Source organism: Carcharhinus amblyrhynchos, chromosome 1 (genome assembly GCF_965287045.1).
Source record: "Carcharhinus amblyrhynchos chromosome 1, sCarAmb.v2.hapA, whole genome shotgun sequence".
Taxonomy (NCBI): domain Eukaryota; kingdom Metazoa; phylum Chordata; class Chondrichthyes; order Carcharhiniformes; family Carcharhinidae; genus Carcharhinus; species Carcharhinus amblyrhynchos.
This window is the reverse complement of record NC_137324.1, coordinates 74,318,817-74,336,114: the sequence shown is the minus strand read 5'-3', so window position 1 is coordinate 74,336,114 and position 17,298 is coordinate 74,318,817. Positions and strand designations below refer to the sequence as shown.

The 17,298-nt window shown below is 41.9% G+C and overlaps 1 long non-coding RNA gene across 1 annotated transcript; it reads right to left on the bottom strand.

The window, feature by feature from the left end:
• Nucleotides 1–6,972: 6,972 nt before the first annotated feature.
• On the bottom strand, nucleotides 6,973–12,181 carry LOC145349597 (uncharacterized). Its single transcript, XR_013888114.1, has 3 exons — nucleotides 12,021–12,181; nucleotides 10,508–10,547; nucleotides 6,973–7,140 (listed from the first exon to the last, which is right to left on the bottom strand). It is a non-coding gene; the product is annotated as an uncharacterized LOC145349597 (long non-coding RNA).
• Between the last annotated feature and the right edge of the window lie 5,117 nt (nucleotides 12,182–17,298).

Here is a 17,298-nt window from a genome sequence, read left to right as displayed (position 1 = left end):
GAGCTCCTCACTTCTACTTGTTGTAGTTGGCAAATAACACAATCTGATTCATTTTGAGGGAGCAGTATTACAGACATATATCAATGAGAAAAAGTTTCAAAGGAATATTCACGGAAATTTGTCAGTATCAGTCCGGTTGTTTAATTCAAGGTTCGGGTCACATCTGATCCGCAAGTATATTGAACTATTAAGAATTCATAGAAAAGCCATCTCACAACACTTTACTTCGGCACCCACTGCAGTATAACTCCAGTCAGCTATGAAATGAGATTTTAAGAAATGTCCATCCTCCTGTGTTCATGACTGGACATCAATTGAAAGGACATGTAGAATTAAAAGTTAATCTATAAGAATACTGTTCATAAATCTGAATATGCCATCCAAAGTTATTTCATGACTGGTTTTAACACAACATGCGATCATCTGTTATAATAGTGCTTCACACTCTACAGTAACCAGGCTGAGACCACATTGTAACTGCAGCCTTGGAAAGTGTTGTGGTAAGAGATTGAAACACTCTGGTGTGTAATTTACAGTAACTGAAACTTTATTCAGAAAAATACTTGGGACACATAACCTTGCCCCTACGTGGTATCTGCCTGATCCCAAGGCTGCAAAACATATCTTTTCATTACTGCCCTTACATTATAAAATTCTAATAAGCAGAATTGTACAGGATGCAGCTGTCCCCTTTATCTAACTGAAGACTGAAGCCTGTGCTTCGTATCACACTTTTATATACCCATCCTGTTTGTGACCATTACTGCCCCTCACCTGCACGCTGACAAAAGGCTGGGATAACGTTATTTAAAACTGTAAATGCTCATTACTACATTACTTCAAAGCAATTAATATTTAATGTCAAATTATTTCAGTTACTGCATTCAGTAAATGACTATGTAGTAGCACAAGGCATGCTTGATTTTTTAAATTAAAGGGTGATCTAGTTGATGTGTTTATGATGATTAAACTTTGATAGGGCTGATAATGGGATTGGAGTATAAGATTAAAGAAATCTTACTGCAAGTATATGAGGCCACACAGGGGCTGAATTATATGAGGTGCCATGGTTCCAGCTCCCATGCCCATCTGGCTAAAATGTTGAGAAGAGCCCACCCAGCAGAAGAACAGCTGGCTATCAGTTATTTAATGGCTAATTGGCTGGTAATGGACTGAAGGTGGGGTTTTCCACGCCTTAGGACAGGATAACCCACCTCAGGAAGCTACTGGCCAATCATGGACTGGCAACTCATGAACTGCTGATAGCACCAACAGGAACGGTGACCACTGTCGGTTCTGCACTTGGATAATGAGCCGCATAGTGCTGGATTGGAACTTTGCAACTGTTTGGAGGTTGAACAAAGAACAAAGAACACAAAAAAGTATAGCAAAGAACAGGCCCTCCAAGCCTCTGCTGATCATGATGCCCCAACAAAAAACAACCTTCTGCCCTTACTCAGACTGTATCCCTCTATTCCCTCTCTATTCATGTACCCATCCAGATGTCTCTTGAATGTTGCTAATGTGCCTGCTTCCTTCACATCCTCTGGCAACGTGTTCTAGTCACCCACCACTTTCTTCTTTAAAAAGTTCCTTGCACAACTCCCTTAAACTTTCCCCCTCTCACATTGAACATGTGCCCCCTTGTAATTGAGAATTCCATCCTTGGAAAAAGCTTTCGCTATCCACCCAGTCTGTGCCTGTCATAATTTTGTAGACCTCTATCAGGTCTCCCCTCAGTCTCCATCTTTCCAGTGAAAACTTGCACTGGTCTTGAACGCCCAGATCCCTCTGTATGTTAATATTCCTAAGGGTTCTGCCATTTACAGTATAATACATACCTAAATTTGATCCTCCAAAATGCACAACCTCACATTTGTCCGGATTAAACTCCATCTGCTATTTCTGTGCCCAAGTCTCCAATCTATCTATGTCTATTGTATCCTCTGACGATCCTTGGAACTATCAGCAACTCTGCCAATCTACACTTACTAATCAGACCACCCACATTTTCCACCAGATCACCCATAAATACTACAAACAACAGAAGTCCCAGCAATGATCCCTGCGGAACACCACTAGCTAAAAATCTCCATTCTGAAAAATACCCTTCCATGCTACTCTCTGTCTCCTATAACCAAGCCAGTTCTGTATCTATCTAGCTAGCCCACCCCAAATCTCATGTGGTTTTAGTTTTTGTATTAGTCTAGCATGTTGGACCTTGTCAAATGCCTTACTCAAGTCCATATAAACAACACCCACAGCCCTTCCCTCATCAATTTTCTTTGTCACCTCTTCAAAAAGCTCAATCAATCAAGTTGGTGAGACATGACCATCCCCATACAAAATCATGCTGCCTATCACTAACGAGTTTATTTTCCTCCAAATGTGCATATATCCTGCCTCTCAGTATCTTCTCCAAAGGGAGGGGAGTCAGTGAGGAAATTTGGGGTCTGGAGTTTGAGAAAGCATGAAAGGAGGGAAAACTGGATGATTGCATCTTGAAGAGATGCTCCAAAAGTTCCAGGGTGAAACAGGGGTTTTCTCTTAGATGCTGTTTCTAAATGAACCCAGCTAAAGACAGACTTATGAAAGACAGTAAGTATGCTGATTAAAGATATTTTTATTGACCAACATGTGCTGGAAGAAAGGTAGCCAGACACGTCAACTCTTTTCTGAAGTTTACAATGCAATGGCTAAACGGTTGCATCTTTTCTAAATTAATTTCTCCTGCCTATCCTGTCATTCTCACTGGATGTTCCAATCGCATTAGTCTACATTATTTACTTCGCCAATTGCATCCAACTTCTAGCAGAATTAGGAATTCATTGGTCTACAGGACCCAAAAGTTCCTACCCACTGTTGCTAAGCAACCTCATTTAGTATATCTGTAAGGTTCAAATGTTGCTTTCTCCCGTAAGCCACAGAGTTGAAAAGATAACATTCCCACTGTCTCACTTTGCCTTATTATCAGTAGGAATTGAATACTTTATGTACTTTGTGAATATTACTGTGTGCCTAAACTGGACAAGATACTGGGCAAGATGACAGCTCAGTGACTATCGCTGATTGCTGTGCAGACACATGGATTTGGGCTGGTGTCTGTGGGAGTTTGCACATTCTCCCCGTGCTTGCGTGGGTTTTCTCCGGGTGCTCTGGTTTCCTCCCACACCCCAAAGATGTGCTGTTAGGCTGATTGGCAGGAATAAATTGTCCCTAAATCAGTTTTCCCTCAATCTGGATGGCCATAAAACATTAGGTAGGGGTCATGGGTAGAGAGGTGGTGTTGAGATGGCAGCGTGGGCTCGTTGGGCCGAAGGGCCTGTTTCCCAGGCTGATTTTGTTCTTTGTTCTTTGTTCTTTGTTCTTTTGTTCTTATTTTCTAAAATATGAGAATTTGCACTCTCCTTGACTTTCTTTTGATAACATAACTATTCTACGGCTTATTGTTCCCAAAGGAAGTGGCCTGTCTGATTTAACTCTCTTTTCATTATGCTCCAGGGCACTTTGCATTTTGATAAAGGTGCACAATATATTCAAAAATACTTGTTTGTATCGAAAATACATGTTTAATTGCCATAATAGTGGTTATGTGAGTGTCTATGCAAGTATTATCTTTGTAAAAAATAGTATAAGGCACATTATGGTATTTATTCTAAGTTAATTTCCCCTGTTTAGTAATCTTATTGGTTTTTAAATCCCAGGATTTTCTGAATCCCTCTAATGTAGGGGTACACTTAAAAGGACCCCTCCTGCCTATGAGTGACGTGCACTGGGAACCTGCTGGGCTGATCGTTTAGTCAAATGCCAGTGGCAGCAGTATGAGGCCTTTAAGTGATCCTGAACTGCCCACTTTATAGGCTTCAATTGGCACACTGGTTGGGGGCGGCAAAAACTGATTGACACATCCACCTCTCCCTATCCCCACTGTTATAGGGACTGGGATACATATGTAGACAGCCGTTGGAATTAACATAGTCCCCTCCTGGAAAGCCACCAGGGAAAGACCATTAAATCCAGCCCCCGGAGCATAGTGTGTAGTTTGATCCCCTTACCTAAGGAAGGACATACTTGTCTTTGAGGGAATGCAATGAAATGTACTGCTTCCTGGAATAAAGGGATTTTGCTATGAGGAGATATTGAGTAGACTAGGCTTATATTCCTTGGAGTTTAGAACAATGAGCAGCAATCTCATTGAAATGTAAATATTTCTTAAGAAGCTTGACAAAGTTGATACTGATAAAATGTTTTCCCTGGCTGGGGAATCTCGAACATGGGGGTATAGTTTCAGTCACTGTAAGAAAATCCTGGAACTCCCTTCCAAACAGCACTGTGGATGTTGCTACAACACATTGAGTACAATTGTTCAAGAAGACACTCACCATCAGTTTCTCAAGAGCAATTAGCAACGGGCAATAAATGCTGCCGAGCTAGAGACACCCATATCCCATGAATGAGTACAAAGAAAACAATAAGGGATTGAACATTTAGGACTGACATGAGGAGAAATTTCTTCACTCAAAGCATTGCGAATCCTTGATGTTCTCATTCCTAGAGCTATGGATGATCAGTTGAATAAATTAAAGACATTGGTCAATATATTTTTGGGTAAGAAGGAAAGTAAGGGATATGAAGATTGTTGTGGAGAATCATGGAACCCTACAGTGCAGAAAGAGGCCCTTCGGCCCATTGAGTCTGCACTGACCACAAACCCATCCAGGCCCTACCCCCATATCCCTACATATTTTACCCGCTAATCCCTCTAATCTACGCATCTCAGGACACTAAGCGGTAATTTTTAGCATGGCCAAACAACCTAACCTGCACATCTTTGAACTGTGGGAGGAAACCGGAGCACCCAGAGGAAACCCACGCAGACACTCAGGACCTGATTTTACCATCGCGTTTAACCCCTTTTCAGACTCAAAAACTTGGTAAAATCGGGCTTGAAGCGAGTAGCACGCTCCGTGCCTGGTTCCAGGCTGGTTCCCCCTTTACCATGACCTGAAAATGGCTGCGATTGAGACCGCGCTCTAAATGGATGCATTTAAATTAATTTAAAGGGCTGCAAGCCCAACTTTACTGGCATTTCCCCCTTTACCACCGTGTTTGCCTATCCGGAATCAGCGTGAAATAGACATACTCCATATAACTCTGATTCGAGCGGTCCATCAGTGAGAGTTAGTGCCTAGTGTCTGAAGACTCTCTGCTTGAGACTGGTGGGGAACGGGGGAAAGCAGAGTCCACTGCCATTCTGCTTGAGATCAGTGGGGAAAAGGAGGGAAGGGGCCCACGATCAGTCTGGGTGGTGGGGAGGTGGAGGGATAAGGGGGTCAGTAATCAATCTTGGGGGGGGAGGTGGGACAATGTCTGTGGGTGCCAAGAAGAGGCATTATCCGGCCTGGGAGGCAGGTGGTAGGAAAGCGGCATTCTATCATTCTTTTTCTGTGCAGTTGGAGGCACCAGTCAAGATTTCGGGTGCAATAAACCCCTCCCACAAGCTTGTGAAGCATGATTCAGAATTGCAGATATTTTTTCAGGCAGTGCATATGGGGAGACCCCAGAATGGGTCTAAAAGTCGAATCTGAAGACTCCCAGTTTCAAGTCCGCCCAGCACTTAGAATCAAAAGGTAAAATAGGTCCCTCAGTCCCTCCACCATCAACAATGCAAAGCTGCCGTATCTACAGGATGCATTGCTGCATCTGCCCCTTTTACTATATAAATGTATCGATTTAAATTGGAATGAGAGTCACGCACACTCTGACCAGCACTAGGGCAAAGCAGCTAAACAGTTTCAGCCGAAGCAGGTTTGAAATTAATTTTGTAAGGACCGGAGGATCAGCCTGCAACTGGTCCTGTTGCACTTCCCTTTTGTAGGTAGCTATGGTGGCCTCAGATTGGGTGCCTCAGCTACCAGAAAGTCCACTTGGCACTCACAGCTGCAAAGTTAGCAAGTCTGGTTGGCACTTCTTTGCTTCATGAGTTGATGGTCCAAAATTCAAATCAATATCTGCAATCCAAAAATAGTGAAATTGCTCACATGCATCTATCTGGATGAAAGGGAGGTGATGGTCTGGTGGTATTATTGCTGGACTATTAATCCATAAACACAGCTAACATTCTGGGAACACATGTTTGAATCCTGCCACAGCAGATGGTGGAATTTGAATGCAATAAAAAATATCTGGATTTAAGAATCTACTGATGACCATGAAACCATTGCTGGTTGTCGGAAAAAAAACTCATCTAGTTCACTAATGTCCTTTAGGGAAGGAAATCTGCCATCCTTACCTGGTCTGGCCCACGCGTGATGCTAGAGCCAAAGCAATGTAGTTGACTCTCAACAACCCTTTAAGGGCAACTAGGAACGGACAATAAATGCTGGCCATCCACTGATGCCCATGTCCCACGAATGAATAAAAAGTAATATTCTTACCTCAGACCGCAATGAATGACACGTAAACCTAAGTGCCTATCCTTCCCACAAATAGCATTCTGTTAAGGAAACACAATAATTATTGCTAAAATCACCAGGATCCTTCACAGTTGGAGATGTGAATGCTAATGTTATGTTTATTAAATATTTAGGTAAAATGGCATGGAAATGATACTCTGGAAATACAGCCTCCAGAGTGATAGCTGCAGTTGTCTTCAGCCAATGTCTACACACTACATAAATCTAAAATGTTAGTGCCAGCATTGCTGAAAAACTGACGGCAATAAAAACCACAAGATTATGATTGTCATCTGCACCCTTTAGCGCCAGTGATTGGAAGTGCTGCCAATCTCATAAAAGGCTTCCTGTGGGCTATAGTGGTACTGGCAACCTATGACTCAATTATTATCTTTGCATATCATTGTTAACATCACACCATGCAGGCTCATGCCCCTAAACAGCAAATCAACCTGACGTATACAGGATCCCAACAGTGTGTGTCAGGTGCATTTATTCTTAGCATAACATAATCTAATTCATCAGTCAGACAAACAACAATATGCCAATATTGAAAATTTACTCAACACTAAGCGAATTTGTCAGCTTCTGTTGTGATCATGGAGTTCGGCTAGTTGGGAGTGTACACTGGAGAATCAAGTCCAAAGGTCTGCACATTCAATCTGCAGGGTCACAATTCTCTCCCCTAAGAACATAAACAAAGATATAGAATAATCATCTCTGGATATATAAGGACAAAATGAAGTGTATTTCACATTTGGCTGTAAATACATAGGAATAAAGTCGCTGCCTTGGATATAATTGGCATCCCAGATGCAAATTATGATTGGAATTGTAGTAGTGTTCTGATTGGAAATATGGTTCAAATTTCACTTAAAGTTGAATGCATAATCATAATGTAAAATATTCTATGAGCCAATATAATAGGTAGGACATAATGTTATTTTCCCTGTATTAAAACTATTCCTCAATATATCTAACAGCATTTTTACCTAATGCAATTTTATTAATGCAACATAAAACAAAATGTCAACATTGTAATTTGGTACGCTCACTAACTGTATGGAAGCTTTTAAATAGCTGAGTCTGGTTCTACACTGAAACATGTATTGGTTTCATTCACTAGTCTGATTCTTAGTAACTTGAATTTTATTTTAATGTTTAAAAAAACCTTTAAAAGATGTCTACTAGTTTTGTCACGCCTAAAAATCTGAAAAGTTGCCAACAGATGCATTGGATAGTTTCATCTGCTCCATTTAGAGTGTGCGACCACCATGACTGAAAACATGGAACCACAAAGGGGCCTGCAAAGTCTGTGGCCTGCGAAGCCACTCCCATGGATCTAGGGAGGTTGAATCTGGGAGTTTTTTTATTGTCCTGGCAGAGGTCACATCACTTCACCAAGTCTATGATGTCAGAATCAAGACTGGGCCACCAGGCATAACTCCTAGCCAGCATCTTCATTTTTGATATGCCCTGGTGGGCATTATTTAGTTCCATTAATATTGGATGTCATCCTGGGGGCAGAAAAAATACTCAGGACTCCCAAAGAATGATCCTGTCTTCAACACAAAGTTTATATCTCTCGATGAGATAGGTTTTATTCCTTTAAAGGGCTGTTCTTGGAACCCATCATATTGGATTGTGTGTCTCACTTTGGATAAGGTTGGATCCAAGTCCTTAGGGCTAGATTCCAGGCATCAACTCTGAGGCCCTGCTCTCACTGCATTCATAAAGTTTACCTTAATCGCTGTGGGAAGATGCCACCTCTCCATTCCCTGAACCAAAACCTCCAGTGTCATGTCAAAAAATCTTGAAACCTGCTCTGTGCCACATTATGCCACTGTTGAATGTTTCCCATGTCAGACTCACTCTTGGAATGATTTCCTGCATTTACTGCAGCCATAATGCACTTCCCCTTTAAAAGGTCTAGGCTGATTTTAAGCAGATGGCAGTAACTGGAGCTAGCCTCTCACAATTTTGCACTTCGTGCTCAGGTATGTAGCTACTCAGCAATTACTTAAATTAGCAGGCACCACAAAGTTTCTGTGCTGTCTGCATTGGAAACAACTGGCAAAGGTTAATTCTGCATAGCAAGCATAGTATAGCAAGTTTATGAGCCTGGTCCAATTATGCAACCCTTGTATTGTGATTATGTGAGAAAGGGTAGAATGGCTCCCACTTTTCCCACTCCTTGTCTGACCACAACAGGATTTTTTAGAAAGGGTATGCTTACCAATATAGTGGGTAACTGTTTAGTTCCTGTGATTCTGAAGAACACATACAGACAAGTTGTCATGTAAGTTTTTGAAAGAAATGGTATTGACTGTACTTAATACCCAATAAAAACAAAATTAATTAAATGTTCCAATCTCTTACACATGATCAAGAGTTCCCATACATGCACACACAAGTAAGTTACAAAAAGAGGATATGCCAAGTAGATAAATGCTCGATATAAGTCAGTTGCATGTGGATCTTGTAGATTGATGACTTGGATGGTTTCAGACAGGGCTCGATGGTCTCTCTAGACTCTGTAGATATTGGCGGACAGTTTATATCTTTTCTCTTGGAAACAGCAGCTGTTAGGTTGATTCTCAGAACACTGCTTGCAGATGATCAAACAACAAGCAGGTCTCACGCTTGCAGGAGGGAGAGCGAGAATGAGTGCCTAGACAGGATCCTCCTTCATAAGCTGTTCTTTGGCACGGTGAAAAGCATTTCTTAAAAAGCAAAAGAGGAGTATCTGGCTCATCACAAGATCCTCTCTCACCACCTGACTAGTCACCTATACATGGTCATAGCAACTTGATTCCCAGGTCCATGGTTTAGACATGATTAAAGTATGACTGGAAATGTTCCATTCTTAGCCTGGGTACTTGTCCAGAGTGACTGAGTCTCATGGCTTGTTCCATACACAGCTAAATACATAGGATCTGTCTGGATGTTTGTGAATGGTTAAGGAAATGTGGCTATCCACATTCCTCTGAGGTAATCAGCCTGCCTCTGTTTTTAATGGATTTGGAATTTGTTAAGCGTTTGGCTACCTTAATAGCTGCTGTTTTATGTTACTGAAATACTACTGTTAAGTGTTTCAAGACTTATCCCAGTGGTTTTAGCTGTTCAAGGAGGCACTCACCTTCTCAAGGGCAATTAGAGATGGACAATAAATTCTAGCCTAGCCAGTGAAGCCCATATGCCTTGAATTAATGAAGTCATTGTTTATACAAAGGAACATTGAGGCCAAAATTTTTTGACCATTCCCGCTGGCAAGATCTTCCAGTCCCGCCGATGGAGATCTCCTGCAGGAGATCTCTGGTAGTGGAGGGTGTAGGCCATGGAAAATGCTGCTGACATCAGGTGGACTGGAACATTACACTGTCGGCCAATGGCTGATCACCGTCCATGTCACAAAACACACTGCAGGGTGGTGGGGGTTGGTGTGGGGAGTATGGAAAATCCCACCCTTAGATTTTTTCAGTTAATATAAAATATAATTTAAGCCTCACCTAGATAAAATTTCTGATTTGACCTATCTTCTGCTGAGCAACCTGTTCTCTTCCTTGTTCTGACCAGGGGTCTGCAGCAAGTACCTAGTTGTGGCTTAGGGTTTTTAACATTGGTGATTTTGATCCAAAGGAATATTCTCTGTAGCTTACCCCCTATCTTAGGAGCACCTTTATTTATCTCCTAGCTTCTCCTTTTCTGCTCCCTGCTTACACTGCTGTTGCCTTAACGACTGAGCAGATCTCAGCTTTTGCCCTTCCACCAGTAACCCAATTTAAAATTCTCTTTTGAAGTTACACAGAACCTATTAAAAAAAAAGTAGTTTGAAATTGTCCAATTTCAATGTAAAATCTCAATAAAATTGAGATTTTATGTTATTTTTGAACAATCAACCAATGTAAGCACACTTCTCCCTACCCCCAAACACCCTTGGAGCAACCTTGACAATTTTGAATGGCTCTTAAAATAAAAATGGTTTTCAATTAAAAGGACTGCAGTGCCCTCTGATTGGTTGAATGTAATGAATTGAGACGGCATTCACTTACCAAATGTTTAGCATGCTCATGCTGAGAATGGGGTGAAGAGCTATTTGAAAAAAATGAATGACAGTTCATGTCACCAAATGATATGTGAATTAATCAACAGTGAGCAAACTATCCTTTTAAAGTAATGAAGCTTTCAAATCAGCTGCAATCATAAAAGCAGAAGCCTGGCCTTTTGGACTTTTAATGTAATAAAGAGGTTTCTCTTAAAATAAATGGAATGGTATTAGAAGAATTAAAAAAACGGAGTTTACCAAAGCTGCTCAATCAGTTAAGTTCAAATGGCTCTGACTGTCTCCATTTGGGGGTGTGGTTTTTTTACTTTGTCACTTAGTAATCTGCGTGGAAGGACCCAGTATAGAGTGTGTCTCAATGAAATCAACAGGTGAGTGATCCACCCATTGCTATGTTACCATCCAGGAAGCATAATCAAATATTACCATTACATGTTGGGGTGCAGGGGTGTTCTCTTTAAGGGAACTGGTGATGCGACCTCGGGTGTGGGATGAGCAGCTGGAATCTGCCCTGGGTGGGCAGGCTACATTTGGAGTGTGGTGTGACAACATCTAAATAAAGAGCTATGTTCCCTGATGCCTGCCTCTGGATAGTTATTGAAAAGAAATTACAGTACAACAAGATTTAACATTAGTGGCAAAGGTGGTATGTTTCAGTGGCCTAACATTGAAGGACAGGAATCTCCTAGAAGGACCGTGGAGGAAGAAGCGAGCAGCAGCCAGTGTAAGAAAATAGGCTTTGAGCCTAGTCCAGGAGCAGAAAAACCCCTACTGTAATACTGAGAAATGGCAGGAGAGTTCAAGTCTATTGGGAAATTTGATGAAGAGGCTGGGTTGTGGTTGGCCAACATTAAGCTATGGTGTGACAAGACCTGAATGAAGAGTTGTGTTCCCTGACGCCTGCCTGTGGGTAGTTATTAAAGAGAAGCTGCAGTACAACAAGATTTAACATGAGCTTTGTGACATTGAGTCAACTTTTGTGTATAAACAGTTGTGCCAAAACATTCAAAAGTGCAAAAGTAAGGTGGTTCTGGAAAATTTCCAACTATAATCTGAAAAATATTTACCAGGAATTCGCTGTTGAATCTATCATTCTCTCCAATCAACTCATCAGACTTTCAGTGGGAACATTATTGTGAAGTACTTCACCCATTAATATCTAATGCGGGGGTGGTCACCAATGACTAAAAATTCAACTGGGCCAACAATATGAACACCATTTCTCTCGGAGCAGGTTTAATGCTCTCACCTCAAAACCTTCTCCAGCATTGTTTAAGAATGTATATGATGTAATATGGAAAATAATGAGAATCCCAACACTAGTTCCAGAAGGAGTAAATTGATGGATTTCAATACTTACAGCAAATAATTTAAGTCTAATAAAAAAAACAGCCTGTTTGAAAGTGGTGGAAAAGCAACAAAGCAAAAGAGTTACACTGAGACCCAGTTATCCCACGTTCTGTCCACCAAGAAACCAACATTGACATCTTGAAGATTTCTACCTTAATCTCCGCTCAGCACAGTTGCAAAGGAATATTGTGAGCAGCAGTTTTGCCAAATGAATGGCAAGCACGTCAGTCTCGTTTTCCTTAACTGAGTAGAATGGTTTATTAACCTGCAAGCAAGCACGGAGTCCAGCTTGACACAGATTGTTCACTAGTCAACCTGGTGACACAATTGCTCCACAATTCCACCACAGTCACTTGCTTCTAATCTCCTCAGGGATGTAATCTGTCAAATCTCCCCCAATGTGCCAGCTGGCCAATCTGTACACACATTTGAGGGAGGCAATCTCAAGTGCTTGTGTCAGTGGTAGTAATTGCAATTGTAAATTATAACCAGTTATTTCCCTACTCCTTCATTGCCACAGCCTTAATTGCTTTTTAATGAATCTGGCGATAGCCATCATTGTCAGTCCTTAAGTGTTTAGGTAGAAAACATAAATGGGTGATAATTCCACCGTAGGGATCTGCTGTCTAAAATGTTCAAAACTAAATCTACCCGAAAATGACCACAGAAAGGCTGCAATGTTAATTTACAGGGGTCATCTGCTTTACTACATTAGTCTCCACAGTTTGGGTACTGCTATCCCCTGTTAGTTCTGGGTCACATCAGATGAAATGGTACTGAGATTACATAAAACAAAATAAATGATGAAACATCATGTGCAATGAACTTAAGCATTTATGTAACATTAGTCAAGTCATTCAACTATTTATACACATAAATACCCCATACAACAATGACTAAGCTCCGGATCAAATTCTGATGTGGAGAAAGCAATGAATAAACAGAATTGCAATGTCCAAGCATAAAATTGTCGATCTTTGTTCATTTGTTTACATGTTTAAAAACTTTCAATTGTAATACCATATTTAAATAAGTACCCACTGTTAGTTTCATTGGGTGACTAACCTTTCTCTTTGGGTTCAGCCTTTGAATGAGTTCAATAACAAAGTACTGAAGTGGAGTTTATTTCAATCTAAATCAATTTCAGTTTACATATGCAGATGCAAAGTTCTACTGACTGCAGTCAACTTCACAAAACTGGTATGCATTGCTTTGTGTAGTAATAAACCTCAAGGTGGCTTCACGGTGCCATATTGACAACTTGTCAACTTGTCATAATTTACCAAATCCTGAGGCAGTCGTCCCATTTAAAATCTGACCATAAGCTGTGACAGAACAAGCTATGCATAGGAATGGCAGCTTTGACACCTGACGTGTATTTACGTGCAATTAGAAGTGATTCTGTTACAACACCAAGATTCTCATCTTGCAGTGATAAATTTAGTCGGAGAGTGAAGGAACCCCCAAAGGGAGAACATAAATTATTGAAAATGAAGAGATTTGATGTGTCCATCCATGGTAGTCTAATTGAAAGTGGGCTGATCGTACTTATACATCTGGGGTCTCATAGCTTAGATGTATTTTGGAAGTCAAAATAGGAATAGCTCTTATATTATTACAGAGATGTAGCCTTTTTTATTATCACCATGAGCAATTTCAGGTCTGCAGGGAGACTTAGATAGGTTGCAGAGCTGGGCCGAGAGGTGGCGGATGGAATTTAATGCGGAGAAGTGTGAGGTAATTCACTTTGGTAGGAGCAACAGATGTGTCGAGTATAGGGCTAACGGGAGGACTTTGAATAGTGTGGATGAACAGAGGGATCTAGGTGTGTGTGTACATAGATCCCTGAAAGTTGGGAATCAAGTAGATAAGGTTGTTAAGAAGGCGTACGGTGTCTTGGCGTTTATTGGTAGGGGGATTGAATTTAGGAGTCGCAGTGTAATGTTGCAACTGTACACTACTCTAGTGCGGCCGCACTTGGAGTACTGTGTGCAGTTCTGGTCCCCGCATTACAAGAAGGATGTGGAGGCGTTGGAGAGGGTGCAGAGGAGGTTTACTAGGATGGTGCCTGGTATGGTGGGGAGGTCCTATGAGGAGAGACTGAGGGATTTAGGGTTGTTTTCGTTGGAAAGAAGGCGGCTAAGAGGGGATCTTATTGAAACATATAAGATGATTAGAGGTTTAGATAGGGTGGATAGTGATAGCCTTTTTCCTCGGATGGAGAAAGCTAGCACGAGGGGGCATGGCTTTAAATTAAGGGGGGGTAGCTACAGGACGGATGTCAGGGGTAGGTTCTTTACCCAGCGGGTGGTGAAGGATTGGAATGCCCTGCCTGCTGCAGTTGTAAATGCGTCTAGTTTGGGGGCGTTTAAGAGATCTCTGGATAGGTTTATGGACGAAAAGGGATTGGTATAGGCTAGTGGGTCATTGTTTTTGTAACTGGTCGGCGCAACATCGTGGGCCGAAGGGCCTGTTCTGCGCTGTAATGTTCTATGTTCTATGTTCTATGTTCTAATGAGGATTGCCTATCACCTTGGCCAGAATCTTCCGGTCCTACCTGCAGCAGGAACCTGCAGTGGGCAGGGAAACTTAATTTGTTAGGAGGTCAAAATCAGTTTGCTGATGGCAGGATACACTTTTGCAATTACCTTCATGGGATGTTAAAGGCAGGTTGAGGTTTCCGACGAACAGCATTGGGAAACCCTTTTTGCATGCGTTAGCATATCATGCATGTTCATTAAAACGTCAACTTTCAGAATTAATTGCCCCTTCGAAATTAATTTCCCAGCCAGTGACCATTTTAATGTTCACATTTATGACTTTATATAACTGGTGGGTCACTGATGATGTCAATTTCTTCCAGGACATTGAAGTGAGTAGCCGTTGCTTTCGCCTTCTTGGGGATCACTCAAAAATGTCAATTTCTTGATTGAGATCAGGGCCTGGTTAAGCCAAACTGCGCAAAGGCTGGACAGGAGAGGGAGTGGGGGGGACCAGGGGAAATGGTGGGAAGGTTTCTAGGGATGGAAGCTAGTCTGTTCAGGTCTTGTTAGGATGGTGTCCAACGAGGAAAGCCAAATGGTGCAGGTCTTGTTTAGGAAGCTACGTATGTCAAGCATGTTTTGGTCCCATTGTAGGACTGTGGCCTCTGAGTGTCATGGTGGAGATAGGTCAAAAAGGAGTGGCCCTTGGCCTTAAGAATATTGTCTAAATGAGGCTGCTGGGAAGCAGAAGGTACAGTTGGCAGTAAGAAGCAGGAGTTGGATCAGCTAGGGTGGAAGTCGTAGGATCATGGACGGGTAGTTGATGGTCTTACAGAGGGAGGGAATGTGGGAAGTCAGGGTGCAGCTTTCTTCATGAAATGCAAGGGTCAGGATCAGGAGGGACATGGGAATGTCAACAGTCATGGGAACAGGGATGAGAGCAGAAATATCCACACAAATGATAACTGGGTCCAGTATAGAACGAAGAATAAAGAACAAAAAAAATTACAGCACAGGAACAGGCTCTTCAACCATCCAAGCCTGCACCGACCATGCTACCCGACTTAACTAAAATCCCCTACATTTCCGGGGATCATATCCTTCTATTCCCATCCTACTCATGCATTTGTCAAGATGCCCCTTAAAACTCACAATTGTATCTGCTTCCACTACCTCCCCAGCAACGAGTTCTAGGCATCCAACACCCTCTGTGTAAAAAATCTGCCTCATACATCTTCTTTAAACCTTACCCCTTACACCTTAAACCTATGTCCCCTAGTAATTGACTCTTCCACCCTGGGAAAAAGATTCTGACTATCCACACTGTTCATGCCTCTTGTAGACTTCTATCCGGTCACCCCTCAACCTTCGTCATTCCAGTGATAACAAACGAAGTTTGTCCTACCTCTCCTCATAGCTAATGCCCTCCATACCAGGCAACATTCTGATAAATCTTTTCTGTGCCCTCTCCAAAGCCTCCATGTCCTTCTGGTAGTGTAGCAACCACAATTGAACACTATATTCCAAGTGCAGCCTAACTAAGGTTCTATAAAGCTGCAACATGGCTTGTCAATTTTTAAACTCAATGTCCCGGCCAATGAAGACAAGCATGCCGTATACCTTCTTGACTACTTTCTCCATCTGCATTGTCACTTTCAGTGACCTGTGTATCTGATCCCTTTGCCTATCAATACTCTTAAGAGTTCTGCCATTTACCGTAAATTTCCTATCTGTATTAGACCTTCCAAAATGCATTACCTCACATTTGTCAGAATTAAACTCCATCTGCCACCTCTCCGTCCAAGTCTCCAACTGATCTATGTCCTACTGTATCCTCTGATGGTCCTGATCGCTATCTGCAAATCCACCAACCTTTGTGTCGTCCGCACACTTACTAATCAATCCAGTTACATTTTCCTCCAAATCATTTATATATATTACTAACAGCAAAGGCCCCAGCACTGATCCCTGAGGGATGCCACTTGTCACAGCCCTCCATTCAGTAAAGCACCCTTGCACTGCTACCCTCTCTCTTTTTTGACCGATCCAGTTTTGTATCCACATAGCCAGCTCACCTCTGATCCCATGCAGCTTCACCTTCTGCACCTTACTGAAGTCCATTAGATAACACCCACTGCCCTACCCTCATCAATCATCTTCATCACTTCCTCAAAAATCTTGATCAAATTAGTGAGACACGACCTCCCCTTCACAAAACTACGTTCGCTCTCATTAATACATCCAATTATTTCCAAATGGGAATAAATCCTGTCTTGAAGAATCCTCTCCAATAATTTCCCTACCACTGATGTAAGGCTCACTGGCCTGTAATTACTTGGATTGTTCTTGCTATCCTTCTTAAACAAAGGAGCAACATTGGCTATTCTTCAATCCTCTGGGACCTCCCCTGTCACCAGTGAGGATACAAAGATTTCTCTCAAGGCCCCAGAAATTTCCGCCCTTCCCTCACTCAGTATTCTGGGGTATATCCCATAGGCCCTGGGGACTTGTATACCTTAATGTTCCTCAAGAACCCCAATACCTCCTCCTTTTTGATCTCAACAGAACTCAAATTATCAACACACACTTTCCTAGACCCATCATCCACCAAGTCCTTCTCTTTGGTGAATACTGACACAAAGTACTCATTTAATACCCTGCCCATTTCCTCTGGCTCCACACATAGATTCCCTCCCTTGTCCTTGAGTTGGGCAATCCTCTCCCTGGCTACCCTCTTGCTCTTTTATATATATATAAAATGTCTTGGGATTTTCCTTAATCCTGTTGGCCAAGGCTTTTTTGTGACCACTTTTAGCCCTCCTTAGTCCTTGCTTAAGTTTCTTTCTTGTATTCCACACTTGCTTCGTGTGTTCCCAGCTTCCTAGCTTTGACAAGTGCTTCCCTTTTTACTATAACAAGGGGAAGGGAGGTTGAAGAGTTACTTGTG